At 38.5% G+C, this 14655-nt stretch overlaps 1 long non-coding RNA gene across 3 annotated transcripts in view; it reads left to right on the plus strand.

Moving 5' to 3' along the window:
• The window catches only part of LOC138739586 (uncharacterized), a 226733-nt gene that overhangs the window by 59584 nt on the left and 152494 nt on the right, over nt 1–14655 (plus strand). The gene's annotated exons all lie outside the window — the stretch shown is intronic.

Genomic DNA, 14655 nt, shown 5'->3' on the forward strand with positions numbered 1-14655 from the left:
GCTCTTCCATCTTGTCCATTTTCTTTCTCATTTCTGTTAAGGTCATATCTATTTTGTTCATTTTCTCTTCTGTGTTGTTTATTCTTCTTAAATCATTAAATTCCTGTGTCTGCCATTCTTTAAATGACTCCATGTATCCTCTAACAAGAGAAAGTATATCCTTTATCTTGCCTTTCCCTTCTTCTTCTATTTCACTGTACTCTTCCTCTTCTTCTTCCTCTGGGTTGGCCATCTGTTGTTTCTTTGTTGCCCTTTTCTTCTCTTCTTTCTTGTTTCCATTGTCTTCTGTGTTCTCTTCTTGCTGCAGGTGTTCTGCAGCTGTCGTTGCCAGCTGTGGAGATCGACTCCCTAGCTGGTCCCCCCTCCCGTCGGTGTGTTTTTTTTCATGTGCATCGTGCATGCTCGAGGGGTCACGCATGCGCGGTTGCGCACTTTTACTCGGCTCAGCGAGCCATTTTTGTAGTCCAATTTCTACCGACCTGAGGAAGCGGGCTTCTCTCTCCACAGCGGGCCTCTTCGGACAGGTAAGGCCTTCTCCTTCTTCCTCCGTTGTCTTCTCTTCCTCTCTTCTTACCGTTGATTTTGATTTTTCTTTTTTTGTCGCCATCTTCTTTCCACCTTTATACTCACTTTTCTTTAACTTTTATTTCTGTGCCTTTGTGCTTTCCCTTGCTTTTCCCGACTTTTCTGGAGAGGGCTGGAGTTCACCGTCTGGCCACTACTCCATCACGTGACTCCTCCCTCGTAATCTATCATTTCTGAAATAAACATATTTGTACCTCCTTTACTTATCAATATTTCTAATTCATTCTGCCTAAGTAATATCAAATTATGACCTAAATTATCAATCAAGAAAGCTCTAACCTGATGATAACAAAAGAAGTATTATTTGGGACATTAAATTTTTATTTCATTCATTGAAAAATAATAAATTTACAAACTTCAAAATAGTCCTCTACTTTCTTAATTCCCATTTGATTCCAAGTTTTCAAAATTGATTATTCTTAGAGAAAGGAAGAAGTCTCTTTTGGTACAAAGGAATTTTTTCAAGAAATCAAACCTTTTCGACCTATTTCAAAATTTATTTTATTTCATAATTCAATCAAATGTCTCAGAATAGGCATATCTCTAATTCCTGTTTTGAATTCCATTTAAAAATAAAGTCCTGCATAAAACCTTCTCCTATTTTACTTGATTCTATTTTAACCCGAGCTAAAAGTTTATCTAAATCAAAGATCCCTTTAATAAATTTGAGTTGAGCTGCTCTATAATAATTCTTAAAATGGGAAGTTGCAAACCTCCTAATCCAAATTTCCAATTTAGTATTCCAAACAAACGATCACCATCTTTCCTTTCCACAAAATCTTCCTAATACTCAAATTCAAATCCTTAAAATATGTTTGAGGGATCCAACAAGGAATTGACTGAAAGAGATGTTGAACCCTTGGAAAAATATTCATTTTAATGCAATTGATTCTACCTACTAAAGTTATAGGCAAATCATTTCATCTATTTAAATCCTTCTCAATTTATATAAATTATTTAAATTATTTTTAATTTTAATCCCTCAATATTTAATTTAATCATCTGACCACTTAAATCTAACAAATTCCCAACACTAAGTATAATCACCTTTAATGAAGGGAATAATTTCACTTTGTCCCAAATGATCTTATATTCTGACATATCACCATATTCTTCTAATCTTTCATATAATTTTCACAAAGTATTTATAGGATCCATAATATAAACATCATCAGCAAATAAATTAATCTTATTTTCTTCTAGACTAATTTTTATTACTCTTAATATTAGAATCTTGTTTTATTAACTCTGCTAAAGGTTCAATTGCTAAAACAAACAAAGCAGGAGATAAAGGACATCCTTGACGACTTGATCTAGTCAATGGAAAGCAGAAGTAATTTGTCAGTCACAACTTTAGCAGATGGAATTTTATATGAAGTTTTAACCCAATTAATAAATATAGATCCAATTCCAAATTTTCTTAAATAAACAATTCCATTCTAATCTATTAAAGGACTTCTCAGCATCTCTTCTTTGGCTTGGCTTCGCGGATGAAGATTTATGGAGGGGGTAAAAAGTCCACGTCAGCTGCAGGCTCGTTTGTGGCTGACAAGTCCGATGCGGGACAGGCAGACGCAATCACTCATCTTTTGAGATATGTGTACTAAACTAATCAATCTTGCAACCTTACCAGCCGAATGACACTTTTTAACAAAACCAGTTTGATACATATGAATTAAATTGGGTAAATATCTAGCTATTCTATTCACCAAAACTTTAGCTATAATTTTGTTATCAACATTTAATAAAGATATTGGCCTATATGATTCAATTCATTTCAATTCAATATAATTCAATATATCTTTATCTTTCTTAGGTATCACAGTATCAGCATTTGAAAAATATTCTGGTAGAGAATGGATTTCCATTGCCTGTTTCAACACCTCCACAAAAGGAGGTTTTAATAAATATTTAAATTTCATGTAAAATTCAGGTGGGAAACCTTTGCAAAGAATTAAGAACCTCAATAATTTCTCTTAATATAAATGGAGCATCTAAATCTTACCAATTCTGATAATCCAAAACAGGTAAACAATTTTTAGTCAAAAATTTATTGGTTTTAACTTCATCAGTATCGAACAGAGATCTAAACAAATTAAAATAATAATCTTAAAAAGAGTCATTTATTTCTTGAGATTTATAAGTAATCTTAGAATTCTTTTTAATAGTGTTAATTGTTCTTGGTTTGTTGTCTTCAATTGCCAAGCCAAAAGTTTGTGCACTCTTTCCCTCAATTCATAATACTTTTGTTTAGTTTCCTCAATTACTTTTTCAGTTCTATGCCTATATAGAATTATAATAAAATTTCTCCTTTATTGAACTTTTCCTTTTTTCTCAGAAACATCTCTCTGCAAATCTTTTTTCCAAATTTTCTACCACTTTCTCCAAACAATCTAATTCTTTAACATAATCCTTAATTTTTGCTGAACAATGTTTTCTGACCCTTCAAATAAGCTTTCAAAGTATCCCATAAAATAATTTTTTAATCTACAAAATTAGAATTAATTTCTAAAAAATTTTGAATTTGTTTTCTTTTAAATTCACAAAAATCTACCCTTTTCAACAATGTAGAATTAAATCTCCATCTATAAAACAATTTTTCCTTTTCAGAAATTATACATGGCATCAAAGTGGTGAATGATCAGATAAAATCCTAGTTTTATATTCTGCATGCACAAAGGAGGGTGGGGGGTGGTTGGTTAATGAGTAAATCAACTCGAGTTTCAGGAAGGACCTGGACCTATTTCAATGCACCTATGGTTACAACATGTCAGCAGCAGATGGTATCTCACTGGCCCTCCACTCTGTATTGCCTACATCAAGCTGTTGTTCGTTGACTACAGCTCAGCCTTCAAAACCATCATACCAGCAAAACCCATGACCAAGCTAAAGGATCTGGGTCTCTGTTATACCCAGTGCATCCCAGTTAATTGGCTGTGCAGTGTCCTCAGCACTGGACCATGTGCCCAACAGCCTACTGCAGAAGGGTGACCTCTGTACCTGCAGGAAGACCACCTGGGAGGCTGACTCCACCTGGCCAGTTGTCAATCACCGACCTGTATATAGATGAGCCTGCCCCTCCCGGGCCAGTCACATGTGGAGCCATCGAGACTACTACTGGTTTATAACAGAGTTTAAGTGGATTAAAGCCTGTAGAACATTCTTTTCTGTGTTTGTTTCTGCTTGCTGCACCACAGCACACCACACTCATTAACTCCTTTTCCACTGGCATCCCAGTTAATTGGCTGTGGAGTGTCCTGGGATAGAAAGCCCTTTATGCCGTTTCCACTGATCCACCCTTAACTGGGACAGTAATTGCTTTTCCACTGAACAAGCTTATCCCTGGGGATCAAAGTGATCTACCTTCAAATGGAAACGGGTGACTTTCTGTAGTCCCTTTTTCACTGGTTTAATCAGCATGCTGGTGTCTGCAGACACCAGGGATATGAGTAGGGGTAGAGGTGGTTAATCTTCGGCGTGAAATTATGTCATTTGACACTGGCATTCAAAAATGTTCCTTTTCCACAGTACCCTGTCCCAGTAAATTCCCAGTTAATTCCTGGGACAGGTTGGCAGTGGTAAAGGACCTATTGACAGACCCCAATTATTGCAAATTGGTAACATTACCTCCTTCACACTGACTGTCAACACAGGGGCATACCAAAGCTGCATGCTTAGTCCCCTGCTCTTCTCTCTGTGCACTCTTGAGTGTAGCCGAGTTCAGCTCCAACTCAATCTACAATTTCGCTAACGACACAAACATTGTTGGCTGATTAACTGGAAGTGATGAGTAAGAATTCAGATTGAGATGAAGAATCTGGGTGAAGGGGTTAGGACGCTGGAAGTCCATATTTGAGAAGACATCTTCAGAAACCAGCACATAAAAGCAACCGTAGAGAAGGAGACTAGAAAGATTTGGCATCTTGTCGGATACTTAATCAAACTTCTACAAGTACACTGAAGAAAGTATACTGACTGGCTGTATCACAATTCGATGGCCCAGGAATACAGAAAACTCCAGAAGGTAACAGATGGAGCCAAGTCCATCACAGTCTCCAACCTCCCATCTATTGAATGAGCCTATGTGAGGCCATGTCTCAAGACGTCAGCCAACATCATAAAGGACCTTCATCACCCTGGTCATGACCTCTTCTCACTACTCTTTTCAGGACAAAGATGCAAAAACCTAAAGACCAGCACCTCAAGGTTCAAGAACAGTTTCTTTCCTGAATCTATCAGGTTTTTGAACTTCCCTTTGTTACACTAATCAAGGGCTATTCTGATGCCACAACATGATTCTCTGCATTACGGCTATCACTTTGTTGTACTGGATAACTGTGAATATTAATTATTTTTTTTGCATTTATTGTCTCTTTTTAATTCAATTAAGTACATGATTGTAATTGCATTCATTATTTTTGTAGATTTTTATTGCAAGTTATCAGTTCAGCTGCAGCAAAAAAAATGGGGCATGTGGTATAATCATAAAAAATATAATCATGATAATGTTTCTCATCTACATTGTATTTCTTGCCCATTGAGGAGCCAAGGGTTGTGGGGTACAGGCTATAAGATGCAACTGCAGTCAAAATTAGATCACTAATGTCTTGTTGATTTGCTGTGCACATATCCTGTTGTTAGTACTTTTTTTTTTCCTGAGGATATCAATTGAAGAATGAATATTGGAAAAGCTCTATCACTTTGGAATCAGCCTGTTGCAACCATTTGAGTAATTATGAAGAGAATGTTTCAAGTTTTGAAGCAGTGCTGTGTTTTGTTCCAGAGAGTTTTCTGCCCAAGGAACACATCTGGTCTGGAAAGCGTACCCAGCCAAGTATTGAAAACCTGTTCTTACCAACTGGCTAATGTATTCACAGACTTCTTTAACATCTCCCTCTGGTATCCACATGTTTCACACAGGCCTCATTCATACCAGTGCCCAAGAAGAGTGTGTTAATCTGCCTAAATGACTTGACTAGTGGCACTCACATCCACAGTGATGAAGTGTTTTGAAAGGATGGTGTTGAAGCACATCAACTCCTGTCTAAGCAGTGACATGGATCTGTTCCCATTTGCCTATCGCTACACTGGCTCTACACAAAGCCTTGGAACACCTGACAACATACATCAGGATGCTCTTTATCAACTACAATTTGGCATTCAACCCCATGTTCCCCTCAAAACTAATCAGCAAACTCCAAGACCTGGGTCTTACTACCCCTCTGTTTACTTGGATCCCAGATCTCTTCACCTATAGACCACAATCAGTGAGGATTGATAAGAATATCTTCTCGACAATCTCCATCAGTACTTGAGCACCACAGGATTGTGTACTTAGCCCCTGCTCTACTCAATTTGCATCTATGACTGTGTGGCTCAGTAGGACAACACCATCTGCAAATTTTTGATGAAACAACAGTACCAACTGTTGTATAGTGGGTTGTATAAAAAGGGGTGATGAGTCAGCATGTAGGAGGGAGATTAAAAACTTGGCTGAATGATGTACTAATAACATCCTTTCATTCATGACACCAAAACCAAGGAGCCGATTGTAGACTTCAGAAAGGGAAAACCAGAGACATATGATCCAGTGACCACTGGGAGATCAGAGGTGGAGAGGGTTAGCAAATTTAAATATCTGTGAGTCACTCTCTTGGAGCAGCTTTCTTGGACCTAACATTCTGATGTCATCATGAAGGAAGCACATCAGTGTTCCCACTTTCTCATGAGTTTGTAGCATCTTAATATGACACAGGAAAACCTGGGCAAACTTCTACAGATGTAATGGAAAATGGGCTGACCAGCTGCATCCCAACCTCTATATCTCAATCAATACCTCTGAGTGAAAATCCCTGCAAAAGGTAGTGGACACAGCCTAGGACCACACAGTCAAAACTCTCCCCACCAATGAGAAAATATATATGGAACGCTACCATTGGAGAGCAGCAGCAATCATCAAGGATCCACACCACCATGCTCTGTTCTCGCTGCTACCATCAGGAAAGTGGTATAGGTACCACAAGACTCATGCCATCAGATTCATGAGCAGTTGCTACCCCCCTCCACTATCAGATTCCTAAACAACAACTCAATCAGAGACTCATCTAAAGACTCTCACTTTGCACATTATTTATGACTGATAGTTTTTTTTCTGTTTGCACAGTAGTTTGTTTACATTTCTTTCTTTTGCTTATATTTCTCCCTTTTCTATATGTATCTTTCCTTCAGTACAGATTTTTTTCACTCCCAATAAGCCAGCAGGACAAAAGAATCTCAGGGTTGTATGTGATGCCATTGAGGTACTCTTACCAATTTAGACTTTGACTTTGAACTTTGACGTTATGGAAGTTTGCTCTGGTTTGCACTCTGGAAAAGAAACACCCATAACAGAAACATTGATACAACTCAACTTGACGGAGAGGATATTTTTTGTGGTAAATGCACTTTGTTTGCTAAAATGGATTAAAAGCTGCTTCTCCTGCGACCGCTAATGAGGGTTGTCACGATGATATGGACCTGGATACAGCAGGTCAGAGTCGATTTTTGTTAACGATAGCCAGAGGGCTTGGCAAAAATTTAAAAAACTCCTAAAATACTTCAGAAGGATGGACAGAATAAATAAATGAATGAGAAAAATAGTTTAAAATAAATGTTGGATAAATAAATGATGGGAGTAAAGTGGTTATATGTTTAATGAAAAAATAGCAGTGGAAGGTGTACAAAAAAGTCAAAATCAATAAGGAAGGAAAGAGAGAAAGAGATGGAAGGAGAACATTTAAAAAAATAAATTTGTATTGCATTTGTAATTGCAATGTAATTAATATTGTATTTGTAAGGCCTTGGGTAATTCCAAAATTTTACAGCTAATTAAACTGTATGTAATTTCCACAAAGGTAGTTTCCACAATTCGCAATATGATAAAGACCAAATAAACTATTTTAAAACATTGTGACAGGATGGATAAATATTGGACAGTATTCCTGTTTGAAATTGTGCAAAATATATTTTTCATTCATCTGCGAGGGTAGACATTCAATGATTTTAATATTCAATATTTCACTCTTTCAGAACAGAACTCTTTCAGTATTTTGCTGCTAAGTCAGATTTATTTGATTAAGATTCTGGAGTAGAATTTGAACAAATAGTTTCTGATTCCATTTTAAGAATTCAATAAATAGAATCATAATTAATTGAAAAAATATTGCAGATGGCTGCAAATCTGAAATACAGGGAATGCAAGAAAATTTGGACAAGCAGCATCTTGGAAAAATAATATTGCCAGCTATGGAGTTTTTTTTTTAGCTTCTATTCTTTTCTTCTTCCAAAAGATTTGAAAGTTACATATATGGTTCAAGGATTGGTGTGGGAGAAGTAGATTCCAATTCATGGGAAATTGGCACCAGTATTGGGGAAGGAAGGTATTGTTCATAGGGGACGGGGTCTATCTGAACCATGATTGGACCTGGATCCTTGCAGATCACATAACTAGGACTGCAGACAGGGCTTTAAATAGTAGGGGGCTGGATTCAACAGATTGGAGAGGGATGGATAAAGTAAAAGCAAAAATTTAAAAAGAGAAAAGTAAGAGCAGAGGGATAAAAGTCAAATGCAAATGAGACGAAGATTACCAGATTTTAAAAGCTCAATATCTGATTACCCATAGTATTCAAAACAAGGTCAGTGAACTTGTGACACAAATCAGTACAAAGGGGTATGATTTAGTGGTCATTACAGGATGGAGAGGATTGGGAATTAAATGACCAAGGATATCAGGTAATAAGGAAGGGCAGGCAGGAAGGTAAGGGTGATGGGGTAGCACTCTTAGTTAAAGATGAGATCAGGGCAATAGTGAGAAATTAATTAAGATAGAAGGAGCAAAACGTTGAGTCCATTTGGGTAGAGATTAAGAATAGTAAAGCGAAAAAAAATACCAGTGGGAGTTGTCTATAAGCCACTCAATAATAACATTACAGTGGGACAGGCAATAAACCAAGAAATATCAGAGGCCTGGAAGGATGGAACAGCAGTTATCGTGGGGGACTTTAATGTGCACATAAATAGGGTTAATCAGGTTGGTCAAGGCAACCTTGAGGAGGACTTCATAGAATGCATACCTGATGGCTTTTTAGAAAAGCATGTTACTGAACCTACAAGGGAGCATGATATCTTGGATATGGTCCTGAGCAATGAGGTAAAATTAGTGATCTTATAGTTAGGGATTCTCTTGGAAAGAGTAATCACAGCATGATCATTGAGTTTATCAAGCAAATGGAGGGTTCAATAGTTCGATCTAAATCAAGTCAGTTATGTTTAAACAAGGAAAACTACAAGCGGATGAGGGAGGAGTTGCTAGACTGGGAATACAGGCAATATGGAGGGATGTTTGAGGAATAGTAGAGGACTTTCAACAAGATTCTTCATGATGCTCAACATCATGAAAAATCAGAGTGGAAAACTGTGTGTGGAACCTAGAGAAATGGGGGAGATATTGAACAGTTTCTTTTCTTCGGTATTCACTAAGGAGAAGGATATTGGGAGATGTGGGATTAAAAAAAGCAAATTGGGTAAATATGGGGAATATAGAGATTACAAAAGGTGTAGTTTTAAGGCTTTTGAAGAATATAAAGGTGGATAAGTCTCCGGGACCAGACGGGATCTTCCCCAGGACATTGAGAGAAGTGAAGGAGGAAATAGCAGAGGCTCTGGCGGTAATTTTTCAAATGTCATTAGATATGGGGATAGTGCCGGAGGATTGGCGCATTGCGCATGTGGTTCCGTTATTTAAAAAGGGTTCAAGGAGGAAGCCTGGCAACTATCGGACTGTAAGTTTGACGTCTGTGGTAGGTAAATTAATGGAGAAAATTCTTAGAGATATTACTTATAAACATCTGGATAGACAGGGTCTGATCAGGAGCACTCAACATGGATTTGTGGGAGGAAGGTCATGTTTGACCAATCTGATTGAATTTTTTGAAGAGGTGACTAGGAATGTGGATGAGGGTAGCGCAGTGGATGTTGTCTATATGGACTTCAGTAAGGCCTTCGATAAGGTACCACATGGAAGGTTAGTTAGGAAGGTGCAGTCTTTAGGTATAAATTTTGAGATAGTCAAATGGATTGAACATTGGCTGAAAGGGAGAGGCCAGAGAGTGGTAGTGGATAATTGTCTGTCAGGTTGGAGGCCGGTGACCAGTGGTGTGCCTCAAGGATCTGTATTGGGCCCATTGTTGTTCGTTATATACATTAATGATCTAGATGATGGGGTGGTGAATTGGATTAGTAAATATGCAGACGATACTAAGATAGGTGGAATAGTGGATAATGAAGAAGGTTTTCAAGGATTGCAGAGGGATTTGGGCTGCTTAGAAAAGTGGGCTGAAAAATGGCAGATGGAATTTAATGCTGATAAGTGTGAGGTGCTTCATTTTGGTAAGAAGAATCAGAATAGGACATATGTGGTAAATGGGAGAGCATTGAGGAATACAGAAGAGCAGAAAGATTTAGGAGTGACGGTACATCGTTCCCTGAAGGTAGAAACTCACGTGAATAGGGTGGTGAAGAAGGCTTTTAGTATGCTGGCCTTTATCAATCATTGCATGGAATATAGGAGTTGGGAGGTGATGTTGAGATTGTATAAGACGTTGGTGCGGCCTAATTTGGAGTTCTGTATGCAGTTCTGGTCGCCTAATTATAGGAAGGATATAAACAGAGTGGAGAGAGTGCAGAGAAGGTTTACCAGAATGTTGCCTGGGTTTAAGCATCTGGAGTATGGGGAGAGATTGGACAGATTGGGTCTTTATTCTTTGGAGCGTAGAAGGTTGAGAGGGGATTTGATAGAAGTATTTAAGATTATGAAAGGGATAGACAGAATGGATGTGGATAGACTATTTCCGTTAAGAGGAGGAAAGTTTAAAACAAGAGGACATGAGTTAAGAATTAAGGGGCAGAGGTTTAGAGGTAACATGAGGGGGAACTTCTTTACTCAGAGAGTGGTAGCTGTGTGGAATGATCTTCCGGGAGAAATAGTGGCGGCGGAGTCAATTGTATTATTTAAGAAAAGGTTGGACAGGTATATGGATGAGAGGAAGATGGAGGGTTATGGGCATTGTGCAGGGAGGTGGGATTAGAAAGGGGTGTTTGGTTCGGTGCGGACTAGAAGGGCCTAATGGCCTGTTTCCGTGCTGTAATTGTTATGTTATGTTATGTTAAAAGTATATTCCAGTTAAAGTCAAGGACAGTAAGGGTGGGGACAGCCAGCCTTGGATAACGAAGGAAACTAAAAGCTCATGCGTACAAAATTGCCAAGAGCAGTGGAAAACTAGAAGATTGGGAAACAAAGAACCACGAAGCAGGCAATAAGGAGAGGAAGGTAGAACATGACAAAAGATTAGCACAAAATATGCGACAGTAAAAGTTTTTATAATTATCTAAAGTGCAATAGAGTGGCTAAAGTGAAGGTTGGTCCTTTGAAGATGAGAAGGGGGTATTGATAGTGGGTAATGAGGAAATGGCTAAGGCTTTGAATATCTATTTTGTGCTGGTCTTCGTGGTGGAGGACATGCCAAACATGCCAAAGACAGATGTTATGGATGTGATGAGAGGTGAGGATCTAGATGGAGGGGTTTTCATTATATTTTGAGATGCATTCTTTACATTCTGTACCTTCTTTCTCTTTTGAACAGACCAGTTCCCATATCAAGCTCTGATGTATCTAATACGTGGGTTTTTTAAATTTTTAAAAAATTTTTCACACTATGAACCATACTGACCAAAATACACACAAACATTTCCCTCTTGAATATACACAGTCATTTTCTCCCCTTTTCCCCCCTCCCTTCCCTCCCTCCTTCCCACCCCCCTTCCCACCCGCTCAACGTTCAAAATATATGATTCATTAAACCCATTAAACAATGTCATCACACAATGAAAATAAACAAGAAATTTGTGTCTTCTACTTTTACATACTGGGTCAGTTCATTTTGTCTTCTTCTCCTTCTGTCATTTTAGGTGGTGGAGGTCTGCAGTAGGACTTCTCTGTTGTGTTCCACGCTCCGGAACTATGAGAAATACAATAAACACGAGGTTACGTATGATACAATATAATTGGTTACACAGGCTATACACCACGCCCCAAAAGTTAAATAAATGGGACCCAACAGTATCAGACAGATGTTTTCGCTGTAAGAAGGAAACTGGAACAACAGTACATGCAATTTGGGCATGTGAGAAAGTGGAAAAGTTTTGGGAAGATCTAAACCAGGTATTAAATAAAATCACAAAAAGCAACAAACCAAAAAATCCAGAGATCTTTCTTCTAAGTAATATAAGAAGTAAAGAACTTTGACTTGATTTGGATGGAGCACAAAAAAGATTTATTATGATAGCCTTAGCTGTAGCAAAAAAATGTATTATGTCAACCTGGAAATTAGAAGATAGCCTGAGAATACACCAATGGTACATAGAAATAAATAAATGTATTCCATTGGAAAAAATATCATATAATTTAAGATATAACATCACTGTATTCGAACAAATTTGGGAATAGTATGTAGGTTTTTGATGCTTCATCTGTAAAAGAAGTTGAAAGAAAAGGGGAAACACTGAATTTCCTTCATCATCTTAGAAAGTGGAAGTGTTTTCTTGAGTGTTGTGTGAATGTGCTTGTCCCAGGTCAGGTCATTGGAAATATTTATTCCTAAGAACTTGAGGTTATCCACTTTTTTGACTTCAGTGCTACAAATGTAGACAGGGGTGTGCATTTTGTCTGCCCCCTTTCCTCAAATCAATGATAATCTCCTTCAACTAATTGATGTTGAGGGAGAGGATATTATCTTGGCCCCCTGCCACTAGACTTTCAGTCTCTTTCCAGTATTCACATTGTCATCCTGTGGTGTTGTCAGCAGTTTGAGGATGGGGTTCGAATGATATTTAGCACTACCTTTGTGGGTATAAAGAATATAGAAGTGGAGTAAGTACAGATCCTTGACATTCACAGTGTTGACTGTGATCATGGAGATGTTACCCATCTTTGCTAATTGTGGACTGTTGCAGGTGGGCTGCTGAAGCCTAGATCCTGAAGAAGTGTAGGAAGTTAATAAAAAAAAGTTTATAATTAATCCTACAAGCTTAATTACAAACTTTATTGTTATCAGCTCCCTACACAAATTTACATGTAAATGTACTATTTAGGAGCAGGTTTAAGAATTTTGGCCCTTCAAAAGAATTGTGGATGTAACCTCAGCTCTTCATTCTTGCCTACTCTAATAATCTTTCAATCCTGACTTGCAAGAATCTGCATTTCTACTTTAAAAACATTTGGGCACTTTACTTTCCACAGAGAGTTCCTAATCTTACAATATGCGAGAGAACCCCATGCCTCCCCATACCTGACTAATTTCTGCCTTAAGTGAGCTGCTCTATATCTTTAAACAATGCTCCCTAATTTTAGACCAAGCTACAATAAGAAATATTTATTCCACATTCTTTTGGCAAGACTCTTAGGACCTTATATATTTCAATCAAGACTCCTCTCTCTCCCTTCTAAACTTTGACAGATCTAAACCTAGCCTATCCACCTTTCTTCATAACCTTTCTTTCAGTACTTTAAAGCTCCGGCCACTCTCATCAAGGCAACCCATCCTTTTGAGAGGATTATCTTAAATTTTAAAGGGCCGTTACCTTCCAACAACAAAAATGTATATTTCCTGACAGCAATCGATGAATATTCAAGGTTTCCCTTTGAGATTCCATGCCCTGATGTCTCATAAGTGTCTGTCATTAAGGCACTTGACAGAATTTTCAGTGTTTTTTGTTTTCCCAATTACATTCATACAGATAGAGGCTCAGCATTTATGTGTGCTGAGCTCCGCCAAGCCCTGCTACGAAAGGGGATTGCCACTTAAGGGGATTGGGCAGGTCGCAAGGGCTAACGCTACAGTCTGGAAGACTGTTAACTTTGCTTTAAAGACACATGATTACCCTGTTACCCGGTGGCTGGAGGTGCTGCCTGAGGTGCTACATTCTATTCAGTCTTTATTGTGTACTGCAACAAATCAAACACCTCATACTTTTCCTAGGAAATCAGGAACTATGATGGACTGGCCAGCCTGTTTATCTGAGCCTGGAACCATGCTGCTGAAGAGCCACGCTCGGATGAGTAAAATGGACTCTCTAGTCCAACCAGTTCTGTTACTGCATACTAACCCCAATTATGCTCATGTTAAATTCCCAGATGGGAGCACTGACACTGTACCCCTAAGAGATTTGGCCCCGCCTGGTTCACCCCTTCCTCGCACCCCTACTCCAAGTGAGCCTGAGAGGTGGACTCACCCCCCACCCCCCCAGCCTGTGACCCCGGTAAGCTTTCAGATGGCCATGCTGAGGCTCCACTGCCTCACGCTGGCGATTCTGGAGCTAGAAGTCCAACCTTCCCACGCTACGGACCCAGGACCTGTATCAGTTCCCAAGGTTGCAAAGCGTACAAGGCCTGAACCTGTTTCTCTGAGAAAGTCAACTAGAATTCATAGACAACCTGAGAAGCTGCAGTATTTATAAAACATCTCATTATATTTTGATTGCTGCTAGTTGCTGGCCTATTTTGGCTGTCAGAGAATTCTCAATGCCAAATATGGTATCCATGTATTTCCTGCTTAAGTTTTACCTAGCAACTGTCCTTTTGATTTTAACTCTTCTTCTGCCGGGGGGAAACTGTGGTGAATCTCTGCTAAGCTGCCTGTCTCCTCTCTGGCAAGCCTTGCTGCGCATTATCTCTGCCATTAAAGACACTCCCCTTGGGTATAACTGTGTATGCACCCATTGTTTTTCATTATTGTACCAGAAGTTTCTGCTAATAAAAACCATGAATATTGTTTGACCGTATTGTCTTAGTCTACTTCATCAACTGGCACTACAATAACATTTCAATTCCAAGTATCTCTGTTCAAGGAAGGAAAAGAGGCTGGCTTGTTAAAAATATTTAAGACAGAGATATATTTTTGCATTGCTGGGAAATTTGTAAGGATTATGGAGAAAAGATGGGTATATGGATATGAGTTCATAGCCAGATTGCTT

This window comes from Narcine bancroftii, chromosome 1 (assembly GCF_036971445.1).
Source record: "Narcine bancroftii isolate sNarBan1 chromosome 1, sNarBan1.hap1, whole genome shotgun sequence".
Lineage (NCBI taxonomy): Eukaryota > Metazoa > Chordata > Chondrichthyes > Torpediniformes > Narcinidae > Narcine > Narcine bancroftii.